Raw genomic sequence first — 13,918 nt, 5'->3', positions numbered from 1 at the left:
CCAGGCCCAAGGTTTACAGAGTCGGAGTAGGGAGAAGCAAGAAGATCGATGGAAAAAGCATGAGTAGCCCCCCGCTGGGCCTCCAGTGGGAAATTTACATGGCTCTGGATAAGATGGGTTCTTTATTAAAGACCAAATTCTCTCAAGAAGCTCATTCCCCTCCCTGCCTACCCTGCCCTGCCTTGCCCTGTCCCTGAAAAGGATCCTAGTTCTAGACAGATGAGCAGAGCAAGTCCCTTATTCAGCGTGATTCAGATTCATGTGACAAAGCAGGGCCTAACTGACTCTTCCAAGCCAGGTAGGCCAGCAGAGGTCTCCAGGAATATAGCCCTGTAAGTTTAAAAATAAAGCTGGGCGTGGAGAGTATCCTTTTACTCACTGCTTAGAACAACAACAACAACAAAAGAAATTCGACTATGAAGACTACAAAGACAGGCCAGAAATACTAACCAGCTAAGTAAGGAAGCCTTGGCAGAGTCTTAAGTGGACCTTTTGGAGCACTGCAGAGCTCTTTTTCTTTAACTATTTCCTCACCTGAACTGTTGCATCCCTCCCAGCCACTTGAACCAACTAACATTCATGATACCATGTACTAGGCACCATGGTTGCAAAGATTACCTATCTTGTTGCACCTAGAAATGTTAGAATACACTCATCAGGAATACACAGTACACTATGTTTTAGCTCTAGGTTTTTATTCAGATGTAAATGGAATTTCAGTTAAGAGGATTTCCCCCCTACTGATTCAAAAGCTAATATAGCTAGCTGATTTTATGTGTTATTCATAATAAGAACTACCTAAATATGCAGCTGAGTTTTTTTTTTTTTTAAGGAATTGGGTTCAATTAAGAAAATCATGGGTAAACTTGCATGATCTGAAACTTGAGGTCTGTTTTTGGCACCTTTGGAAACATAGAGTGCCCAGAAAGTCATGAAAAGTATTTGAAATCTAGATATCGTTGGCAAACAAAATTTTGGCAAAGTAGAAACTAGAATGTTTGGGAGGTCATAACTTTGTTATTTTTATGTGCTAACATTTTTCTTCAGGTTTCCTATTTAATATATAGTTAGAGTTATAAACTAAATCTGATATGCCTTTCAATACCTTGTTAATGTCTCAAAGAGAAAGCCATAAACATGCATTTATTTTATTATGCTCCTCAACTACTTCAATTGAGTCATCACTGAAGGAAGTGGTTCATGATTTTATACAGGAGAGTTACTATGAGCATTTATAAAGCCATCCTGCTTATGAGCTAAATTTATTATGTTTGCCAGGTTAATCTGTTTTCTCTAATCGGACACTTAATCATCCAGTCTCCTCCCTGCATTACGGATTCATGAATGTGAACTGAGGAGAGTTGCTCAGTCAGGGCAAGATGATAAATTATCTTTTCATTTTGGGGTTATTTGTGATTAAATGCCTCATAATAGAATTAAAATGAAATAAATCTTGTGATTTTAGTTCTAGATTCCTGCCAGGTATATATAAAATGCATTCAATGTCTGAATGGAGTTTATAGGAGAAACACAGCTCTGTAGTACAGGAGGGCCGAGTCTCCCCTCATATCTATCGGTGGAAGAGATGGTTGATCTCTGGTGGTACTCTGTTGGATCAGCAGCTCAGAATTAACATTTCCATTCATAAATGAGGCATTAGTCTTGGGGCAGAAATAGGCAAAGTTTGAATCTAGAGCTATAATCTTGGGATCTAGAGAGCTGTGCATCGTACACAGTAGGAGCAGATGTTAGATTACAGCCAAATTACTAGTTCCCCATTATTTTGGCTATTAAATGGACAGCACTTTCAGTTGCTGCCTGATTGGGTTTAAACATATTGAAATAACCATAATGGAGATGATTTAGTCAAGTTTGTTATTAAATAAATAGTCCACATTCTAGCAAAAGGTCTGTGAGGGAACAAAAGTCATTATTTGTGTTTTTAACACATGGAGACTAAAATCAATTGGCATTGCTGGCATTGTGTGATACTAATGGAGGCCTCAAAACGAGCCTGTATATATTTCTGTGTATTTAGATATCTTCTAGGTAGTAAGGCACTTTCATATCTTTTGTGCATTTGATGCTGACAGCAAACCTGTGACTGTTCAGCTCCTGGCAGTTACTGTGAGACCTGAGACATGGAGCTGTGGACAGAGGGTAGAACTGAAGCCAGGTCTTAGTCAAAAGCCTTCCTCTATCCAAACACCTCTTTCCTTAGACAACAAAAGCAAAGTATTGCATTTATTTATTTGTTTATTGTGTGGTGCTGGGGATGGAACCCAGGGCCTTGTGCATGCTAAATACACAATGTATCATTGAGCTACACCTGCAGCCCTAAAGCCTTATTTTTAGATTTAAAAAGAGCACAGGTTAGGGGCTGGGATTGTGGCTCAGCGGTAGAGCACTCACCTAGCACGGGCAGGACCCGGCATTCGATTCTCAGCACCACATAAAAATAAAGGCATTGTGTTGTGTCCATCTACAAAAAAAAAAAAAAAAAGATTTTCTTTCTCTTGGGGCTGTGGCTCAAGCGGTAGCGTGCTCACTTGGCATGCGTGGGGCGCTGGGTTCTATCCTCAGCACCACATAAAAATAAAATAAAGATGTTGTATCCGCCAAAAAATAAAAAATAAATATTAAGAAAATTCCTTCTCTCTATATCTAAAAAAAAAAAAAGATTTTCTCTCTTAAAAAAAAGAGTACAGGTTAACAATATTGTATTAAACATTTCAAAATAGCTAAAAAACACCCTCCATAAATATATACAATTATTATCTGCCAATTCAAAACAAAAGTAAGAAAAGAAGTGTATATAAATTCAAGTATCTTAATAATTAAAGATAAAATAAATAAACATTGTCTACATGCTGTTAAAAAAATAAGACCCACAAAAATAAAAGATCTGTACAATACAAGCTGAATAAGACCTGGTATGAAGATGGTCTTTTGAAGATCTCCTGGCCTTAAAGGAGATATCTGAAGAGATGATACATTGGCTACATTAGCACCATGAGAGTTGAGACATTGTTCCCATAGCTCCAACACTGGCCCTCAGATTCCATGCTATTAAAGTAAAAGCTTTTTCTTTGACTTGAAAGTGCAGACAAGTGCTCAGATTGTATTATTTTTTGTACAAATTTCTCAGGCTTCTCTTTGACTCTGCTTTGTGCTTTCTTACTCAATATGCTTAAAACTTAAAAATTCATTTTCTTGTAGATTCCTCAAGTCATGCACATCCAAGATAAGAGTGGCCTCTGTGATTGCTGCTTTCCAATGCTGATGTTCATTTGAAATAACTAAGTTGGTAAATTTAGCAGACTCAAATCTCTGGGGACAGTTAAAAGAATGGATAGAAAAAGGAATGATTCAATGGCGTCTAGGACAGAGGCACAGAAACCTGTCAGTAAATGGATACGCCTTCTGTAGAAGTAGCCTGTGTTCTTCCCAAGAAAAGGACAATGTAAAAGCCTCGGGAAGGGAGACAGGAGTCTTGGGTTCCAGTCTCAGCTCAACCCCTTGCTAGCAGTATTACATGGGTCATGGTCCTTACACATGGTCCTTTCTGAGCCTCTGCTTATACATGTATGAAATGGGAAAAATCTGTGACCGTGGCAGTCCACAGTCACAGATTTTCACTATATAAAAAAGCTTAATGGATATAAGAAAGAATAATTTAAACTTAAGTTTATTAATAAATATGACAGAAAGAAATCTTTAAAAATCACCCTTAAATTTCACCATATTTAGGAAGAAAAATGGTTAAATATATGCATAGTATTCCTATAATTGCTTTCCTGAGTTATCACTTTTCACATTTAAATTCAGAGCAAGTTGCCTTATTTATTAATTGTAACATTTTCATACTATAAATATGTCACTTGAAAGTGATCCTGCCATGTAGTTAAGCCTTTTATTTTGGTTTTTATTTTAGTTATGTCTTTTATTTGTCTAATAAATAAAAATACATCACTAAAAGGAGGCCAGAGATATAAATGATTTCAGGGCCTTGGTCCTACAGGAAAATCATGCAATGTATTTGGAAAAAAGTTAATTCTGACTTTTCCTCTATAAAATGCTAAAATTCTGCACAAAATCTTAAAGCACAAGTGTTTACAGGACTCTTGGTGACAAGAAAAGCAATAGTAAATGTGCTTTAGCACTAAAATTCACGTATCCATGGAAACCTGTGAAGTTCCGTAAACCACACGCAGCATACAGCCTGCAGTATTTATGGAAGGGCTGAGGCGGTGATCAGTGGGTTACAGCACTGTGAGCAGCTGACAGATTGCAGAGAGCTGCTCCGCACAGACCTGGATCAGGTTGTTTTCCTCTGCTAAATGTAATTATAGAGAAATTCAGAGATCTCAGACATTACTGAGGGAAAAAAGAAACAAAACATGTTTATTTACGTGTATTTATATCTCTCTGAATATGGTGTCCTTAAATCAGGTTTTTTCATCAGAAAATACTTGATAAAGCATCAGCATTTCCCCCTCCCCACACATTTATAGTTACATTCAAATCCTCTGTAGATTTTCCATGTGTGCAGATGCATATATTTCTTGACTATTGGGAGAAAAATGCCACGAGTTTTACCAAATTAATTATTCCTGGGAATTTAAATATGTTTCTGGTCAGTGTTTCCTAATGTATAAATTGCTCTCCAAACAAAGGACGTAAAGATATTTTGGGGAAAGAATCACAGACAGATGTCTGAAGTGTTTATATAACCAAGGACCAATATTCTAATAAAATAAAGAAGTTATGCTGTTCAAAAAAGCACATTCACACAGTGTTCCATTTTTTAAAATGTGCTTATCATCCCATTTAGTCCATACATCCTTTTATTACTATTTTCCCTTCCATTGCCAGGTTCTGGATTCTGTCTCAACTATTAGTCTAGATTTTAATAACTTGGAAATTAACTACACAAGAAAACAGAGTAAAAAATTATTGAATGAGTCCTTCAAAATATGTTGTTCTATCCTTACCGAAATTTCCTCTTTAAATATTTTTTATGTTTAGTGTTCTAAAGATGCACTGTCCCTTAGGGTAGCCAGTAGGCACATGTGGACTTCAGATGTTCCTAGTGCCACATTTGAAATAATATTTGTATATATTGGGTTAAATAGAACATGACAGTTTAATTTCACCTGTTTAAATGTTTTTTGAAAAACGCTTACTAAAATATTTAAAAATGTATATGGGGATAGCATTGTGTTTTAATAGAAAAACGCTCCTCTAATAAGACTGTCTAGATTCTTCAAACGGTGATATTTTTAAAAAGTATTTGGTGTCTGCCAGCCTGCCCAGTCTTGCCTTCCACCCTCCACACGTAGCCACACTGATTGCTTTCACCTAAGTGCTTTACATTTTCTTCTTCTTTGTCGTCCGGGCTCCTCTTTTTTTCTCCCTTGCAATTCTCCATGGTAAAATCTCCCGTGAGCAAATCAATGCTCTTCTCTTTTACCTCTGCTTTCTGAGAGCCAAAGAGGCAGAGCTCCTGCCCTGTGAAACCCAGTGAGCCCCGCCCACACAGGTCCTGGGGTTTGCCAGACTCAGATGCCACAGAGCCTGACAAATGCTGGGAAGGGAGCGCTACCCTGTGTGGAAATCAGCTCAGCCGTTGCCAACTATAATGGGAAAGTAGCTGAGGCTATTTTGTGTTATCATTTTGCATTATTATCCTGAACTAAACTCAGATTGCAGCCTGAGTCAGAATCTCCAATAACAATCTCCAATAAATAGGCTGTGTGACTTTTGTTAAATATTTTTTGTCCTCTGGGTCTCCGTTTTCTTTTTATTCTAATTAATATTTTAATGGAATTTAATAAAGTAAATTTCATAGAAAAATCTTTGTCCAAGAATTTGTGATGACCCAAGATTCTAGTGATTCAGTTTGGATTTGTAAGACCGGAAAAAAAGAATGCATGGGAAAGTCACATTTCTGCTTCTGATGGTATGAAGACTATTTTCAGCTACAAATCAGAGAAGATCACATTAATAATGACATAAAATAGGGGGCTATTTTTCTTACAATAAGATGTCTGAAGGAAAGCCTTTGCTGGACTCATACCCTGCATCAGATCCACCAGCAAATCCGGATGCTTTATGCTTTAATCTTCTTACCTTCCACCTCTGTCTAGCCACTGCTGTGACCTTCTTCTCTTTCCGTTTCCTCCTTTGCTCTCCTTAACTGTTTTCTATATCCAGCAGCCCTGGAGCTTCTGTTCAAATTTACATACCGTGTCACTCCCCTGCTCAAAATCTTCCAATGAATAAGATCTAAAATTCTGATCCCAGTTTGCATGCCTCTGAAATGCCTGGACTGGGGAACTCTTATCTCATTCTCTTCCTTTTCTCTGTTCCTAGACTCTCTGGTCTTCCTTCAGCTTCTTGAATATACTGTGCATGTTTTCCCTCAGGGCCTTTGCATATGCTAACCCCTTTTCCTGGAGCCCTCCTGTCTCTGCCATGCCCATCACTATCAAATATCTGTAGGAGCTGCAGCAGTCATCTTGCATAAAGGAGAAGTCCAAAAGAATCGCACAAAAGCTGATCGGGAGGACTTGATATCATTGCAGAAGTATTCATCCTACAACCATGTATTGGGTGTTGATTTTGTACTGGACACCATACTAATGCTGGGGATTCTTATAAAAAAATAAAACAGTATTCCTTCTTATGGGGAGCTTCATTCTATTAAGGAAGAGGATGGTCTATGTATTGCTCCTTCATTACCTTCAGATTTCTCAAATGTCATTTTATCAGTCAGGCTTTCTTTTATCAACCAGTATATAATATCATCACTTCACTCTCAGATTCCCTAATTCCTTAACCTTCCTTATTTTTTTTAAATCAAAACTCTAAAATATCTTATATGCACACACACACATATATATATATCAGGAAAATATATATGTTATTGACCATCCTGTTTCTTATTAGACTGCTTTAATGTTCCTACCTTCATCAAGGGCTACCACACCTGCAAGAGATTCAAAAATATTTTCTTTTTTTTTTCTAGTCTTTGGAGAGGGAGGCATGAAAGGGAAAATACTAAAGTTAATAAAATCAATAAGATACCTTGATTAGTATACCCCAGTTCTATTTATCACCTAGCAGATTAGAGATTTGTTAACCATGAGATCCTGAGCACTCCAAATAGTGTTCTTCCCCTATAATTCTCTTGTTTTATTCCACCCTTTCCATCTTGAAAACATGGTCATTTATACGACTTATTTTTCCAATTATTAACGTTCTGTTTCAATAGATTCTAGAGTGATATTTCCTTTTTCATCTTGGATTTTGAAAATTTGAGTTTTTTTCTCCTGTTTGTTTTGGTAAGTTTGGCTAAGGGTTTATCAATCTTATTTATCCTTTCAAGAAACCAACTCTTTGTTTAATTGATCTTTTGTATTTTGTAAATCTCAATTTCATTGACTTCAGCTCTGATTTTTTTTATCTTTTATTGATTTTATTTTTTTAAATACATGACAGCAGTGGAATGCATTACAATTCTTACTACACATATAGAGCACAATTTTTCATATCTCTGTTTGTATATAAAGTATGTTGACACCCAATTCAAGTCTTCATACATGAACTTTGTATAATGATGTACATCACATTCCACCATCCTTGCTATTTTTATTATTTCCTGACTTCTACTGATTTTTCTGTTGGTTGTTCTTCCTTTTCTAGGGCCTTGAGATGTAATGTTAGATTATTTATTTGGTATCTTTCTATTCTTTTAATATATGAGTTCAATGCAATGACCTTCCTCTTAGAACTGTCTTCATTCTGTCCCAGATATTTTGACATGTTCTATCACTATTCTCATCCAAAAGATCATCAGAAACTATTTTGAAAATTTATACTCCAAGAAGCTAGAAAATCTTGACGATATGGACAAATTCCTAGAGACATAAGACCCATGCAAATTGAACCAGGAGAACATAGAAAACTTAAACAGATTAATTTCTAGTAATGAAATTGAAGCAGCCATCAAAGCTTTACAACTAAGGAAAGGCCTGGGTGGATTCTCAGCCGAGTTCTACCAGACCTTTAAAGAACTAAAACTGATCCTCCTAAATTATTCCATGAAACAGAAAAAGAGAGAACTCTGCCAAATGCATTCCACAAAGCCAGTATTACTCTGATACCAAAACCAGACAAAGACATATCAAGGAAAGAAAACTTTAAGACAATATTCTTGATGAATGTAGATACAAAAATTCTTAATAAAATTCTGGTAAATCACATACAAAACACATTTAAAAGGGATGCAGGATTGATTGGTTTAACGTACATAAATCAATAAATGTAATTCACCAAATAAACAGACTTAAGGACACGAATCAGATGATTATCCCAATAGATGCAGAAAAGGCATTTGACAAATTATAGCATCCATTCATGTTTAAAACGCTAGAAAAACTAGGGATAGAAGGAACTTTTCTCAATGTTGTAAAAGCTATATATGACAAACTATTAGTCTAAATGAAGAAAAACTGAAAATATTTCCTCTAAAAATAGGAACAAGAAAAGGATGTCCATTTTCACCACTCTCTTATTCAACATAGTCCTTAAAACTCTAGCCAGAGCAATTATGCAAGAAAGGAAATTAAAGGGATACAATTAGGAAAAGAAGAGTTCAAATTATCTCTGTTTGCCAATAACATGATCCTATATTTAAAAGACCCAAAAAACTCTAACAGAAGATTCTAGAGGTCATAAATGAATTCATCAAAGTAGCAGGATTCAAAATCAACACCCATAAATCAATTGCATGATGAATCTTCTGGGAGGGAAAAAATAGGAAAATATCCCACTCACAATACCGCGAAAAAATATAAATAAATAACAAAACAAAACAAAAAACTTTGGAATCAGTCTAACAAAAGAGGTAAAAAGAACTCTACAATGAAATGCACAGAACACTAAAGACAGAAATTAAAGAAGACCTTAGAAAATGGGAGTATCTCCCATGTTCTTGGATAGGAAGAATTAATATTGTCAAAATCGCCATACTACCAAAAGTGCTCTATACAGATTCAATGCAATTCCTATCAAAATTCCAATGACATTCTTTACAGAAATAGATGAAGCAGCCATGAAATTCATTTGAAAAATAAGAGGCCTAGAATAGCCAAAGCAATCATTAACGAGAAAACTGAAGAAAGAGGCATCACAACACCAGACCTTAAGTTATACTACAGAGCTACAGTTTAAAAAAACAAAACGAAACAACAACAACAAGACAGCATGGTATTGACACCAAAACAGCCATGAAGACCAATGGAATAGAAGACACAGAGACAAACCCACTTATATACAGTTACCTCAATCTAGGCAAAGTTGCCAAAAATTTACATTGGAGAAAAGACAGCCTTTTTAACAAAAGGTGCTAGGAAAATTGGAGATCCATATGTAGTAGGATGAAATCTAACCCCTATCTTGCACCCTGCAATAAACTCAACTCAAAGTGGATCAAAGAAAGACCTAGGAACAGAAATCCTGTACCTACTAGAAGAAAATGTAGGCCCAACACTTCAACATGTCAGCTCAGGAACTATTTCCTTAAGAAGACTCTGAAAGTGCTAAAAGGAAAATCAAAAATCAGTAGATGGGATGGGGGCTAGGGTTGCAGCTCAATGGTAGAGTGCTTGCCTAGCACATATGAGGCATGGGGTTAATTCTCAGCACCACATATAAATAATAAATAAATAAATAAATAAATAAATAGATGTATTATGCCCATCCACAACTAAAAAAATTTAAATAAATGGAATGGCATCAAATTAAAAAGCTTTTTCGCAGCAAAATAAATGATCCAGAGCTTGAAGAGAAAGCCTACAGAATGGGAGAAAAACTTTGACACCTGCTCCTCAGATAGGGTGTTAATATCCAGGATATACAAAGAACTCAAAAAACTTAACACCAAAAAAACCTAAATAATTCAATTCATAAATGAGCAAAGGAACTAAACAGATACTTGTCAAAAGAAGATATTCGAATGGTCAACAAGTATACGAAAAAATGTTCAATATCTCTAGCAGAGAAATGCAAATTAAAACTACACTGAGATTTCATCTCACTCCAGGCAGAATGGCAATTACAAAGAATACAAGTAACAACAAATGTTGGTGAGAACGTGGGGAAACAGGTCATACATGGTTGGTGGAACTGCAAATTGGTGCAACCACTCTGGAAAGCAGTATGGAGATTCCTCAAGAAATTAGGATTGGAACCACCATTACTCGGCTGTCCCACTCCTTGGTATATTTCCAGAGGATTTAATTGATGCCGCCACATCAATTTTATAGCAGCTCAATTCACAATAGCTAATCTGTGGAACCAACCAAGGTGTCCTTCAACAGATAAATGGATAAAGAAAATGTGATATATGTATGTACACACACACACACACACACATACACTATACACACTGGAATATTACTCATTCATAAAGAAGAATGAAATCATGGCATTTGCAGTAAAAGGAAGAAACTGGAGACTATCATGCTAAGTGAAATAAGCCAGTCCTAAAAAAGTCAAAAGTAGAATGTTTTCTCTGATATGCAGAAGCTAATCCAAAATAAGGTGGGGGAATAAAAAAACAGAAGAAAGATCAGTGGAATAGACAAAGGGGAATGAAAGGAAGGGAAATGGATGGAATAGAGAAAGACAGTGAAGTGAATCTGGCATAACATTGCTATGTACATATGGGAATATACCACAGTAAATCTCACCATCATGTACATATATAAGAAACTAATTTTTAAAAAGCTGTAAGTAAATAGCAGAAAGATCATTACAGTATAGGGAAAGGAATAGGGGGAGGGAGGAAGGGAGGGAAAGGGGAAGTATTGGAGACTGAATTAGAACAAATTATATTCCATGCTTTTATAATTATGTCAAAATGAATTCTATTGTCATGTCGGACTAAAAGGGACCGATAAAAAACAGGTTTGCAAAAAATTAAATGAAAAGTCTCAAATAAATAAGAGGGGAAATGCTGGTGTAACTCTATAATTAGAGAAGGTTGATAGAAAAGGACCTCAAGAGAAAGAACAGGGTAGGCAGATGGAAAGTAATTGACCTAAGGCATGCATCCTTCAGAACAGAATAAAAGAAAAAAAGTAAGTTCTTTTGCAACAGAAGCCCAGGTGAGCCAGATGGGGGTAAGGGAGGACCCGGGCCTGAGGGCATCCTTAGGTACTTTGTTTCAAATCCTTAATTTTGCTATGCAGAACAAAGACCAGCTTTTTGTGTAACATTTGTAAATCAAACAATAAGTATGTTAGAAAGCAATTTATTTTTCCTTTTGAAAAATTTACAAAAGCTCTGTTCTTGGTTAAGCTGCTCCTGTGGCCCTTGACACTGTCCTCTAAGCTCTAAGGGAATCTTGGGGGTCGGGGGAGGACCACTAAGATTTAGATGCTGTTTTGTTAGCTTTTGCATCACAGTGACAAAAAGACCTGACAAGAACAATTTCAGAAGAGGAAAGTTTTATTTGAGGCTCATGGTTTCTGAGATCTCTGCCCACAGATGGCCAACCCCACTGCTCTGGGCCTGAGGGGAGGCAGCACACCACAGTGCAAGGAGGAAAGCAGCTCAGGACATGGCCACAAGGAGACAGAGAACCCCACTCACCAGGGACAAAATATAAACCTCAAAGACACCCCCCAGGACCTCCCTCCTCCAGCCACACCCTATCTGGCTAGTTACCACCCAGTTAATCCATTCCAGTGGGTTAAATGCTTAGGTTGAGGCTCTCATAAACCATCATTTCACCCCTAAACTTTCTCAAGCATGAGCTTTTGGGGGGCACTTCATATCTAAACCATAACAGATGTCCCCCAAAGACTCCCATCTTCATGTCTTTCATGAACTATCAATGCATTAACTTATCAAGCAGAGTGAGGACCTATATTTCCGGGTCTGACATGGAGGGGCGATAGGCAAAATGCAACGTGCACAGGATTGCAGAATAAGGGGAGAGAGAGCAAGGAGACCCTCCTTATCTCCAGCGTTCTGTGTCCCATGCCGTCCATTCTCTGGTGAGAGAGAAGGAGGGAAGGGAGAAGAAGGAGCAGAGGGAGGAGAAAGAGGAGAGAAGGCAGAAGAGGAAATAGAAGAGAAAAGAAAATAATGGTTTCTAATCTCAGAGCCTTGGAATCAGAGGCGAGAAAATTTGGGCCACCAGATTGAGGTCCCTGATCTACCAGCCCGTCAGGGAAGCAGGGTGTAGTGTGAGTACACTCATGATGTATAACCCTGTTTTGTCCTAAAATCATTTAAAGTGAAAGGAGAGCTTTTGTGCATTTAGAATATGCAGGGCCAACATTTTTAAATGAAGGACATTTGAATGTCCACCCGCTCAGATATCTTTCGCAAAAAAACGCAATGAGAAACAGATGAAATACAACTAATTTAAAAATCACCATGTACTGTGGAACCTGCTGTTAAAAGTGGCATCTGGGGAGCTGGCATTGTGGCTCAGTAGTAGCTCTTGCCTAGCATGTGTGAGGCACTGGGTTCAATTCTCAGCACCACATATAAATAAATAAAATAAAGATCCATTGACAACTAAAATATATGAAAAAAAAAGTGGCATCTGGGACGAGGACACAAGTCTGTTGCTCCTGGTTCACATATAGTGCATCTTTATATCAAATTGGCAAGTTCACTAATCTATTAGAAAATGGCTCTCATTTCTTTCTGTTAAATTATTGAAAGAGAAACTAATAAGAGATTGGTCATGAAAAGTGAACAAGATACCCTTGAGATTATTTTATTTTATTTTATACTTGGCATGGATGAACCCTTGACCAGGCTGTGTCCTTGGAGCTAGGGCAGATTGATTTCCTAGTATTATATTCCAGCTCTATCACTCATAGCAGTGTGGCTGTGGCAGATTACTTGACCTGTCTCCAATATTCCCATCTCCTATTTAGACCTGCTTTTTTTAATGTGAGGTTTAAATAAATTACTAGGTAATAGACTTAGAATAATGCCTGGTAAATTTTATTAAGTATTAGCTATAATTGTTATGTTGGTGCCCAGAGTAGATACATGGTTAGTGAATAGAAGACCATGGCAGAAATCTTTAAAAATAGATTTAAGGACATAGGGGAAAGAAATACTTTAAGTAAAAAGCATTGCAAGACCCATTAATAAGAAATTATAGTACAATATTTATTTCAAAAGATATTAAAGACATCGCCTTGTGTAAAATGGATCACAGTTGCCCAATTCTCTCTGCTTTAGACTGCTGCATACATAAAACTCAAGTCTTCACTCTACTGTCTGGAAATTTTAGCAGAAACAAATCATTCCATCCAGGAACCTCAATCAGTGAAACCACATTTTTAGCTCAAGTGACCTTTCTCTCTGCCCAAACGGATTGATTCCATTAGGACTATAGATCCAGGTAAGCAGGAGTCTTCTAGGCTTCCAGGAGCAGGCTCCCTTTCTTATTTTTAAGCAGGTAACTAATCTTTACCCTTCCCAGGTCTACCTGAAGCTCAGCTTCTTAATATTAAACCTTCAATAGTGATTGTCTCTCTGGCTTATTGTGATGAGAAATGTCAAGAATTCTTGGGCTACTGATTCTCGGCATTGACTTTCATCCATGTTATTGGTCTTGTTGGCTTAGAGGCTTGGGCTGGGATTTTGCATGGACAGTACTGTATAGTGATTTTCTCTGAGCCAAACTGGCCTATGATGGGCACAGTGGCAAGGACATTCCTGAAAGTGCTATGGCTCTGGCATGGGTATTTGCATAAGGGACTTCACAGTGCGTGCCCCAGTACTGTTTGGGATTGTGGTTGATGGCTTCTTAATGATGTTATCATGGTCTTTTATGCATATCTAGGCTGACCTGGTCTGGATGGAAATAGCACAAATT

Source organism: Marmota marmota, unplaced genomic scaffold (genome assembly GCF_001458135.2).
Source record: "Marmota marmota marmota unplaced genomic scaffold, marMar, whole genome shotgun sequence".
Taxonomy (NCBI): Eukaryota; Metazoa; Chordata; class Mammalia; order Rodentia; family Sciuridae; genus Marmota; species Marmota marmota.
This window is presented reverse-complemented; position numbering follows the sequence as displayed.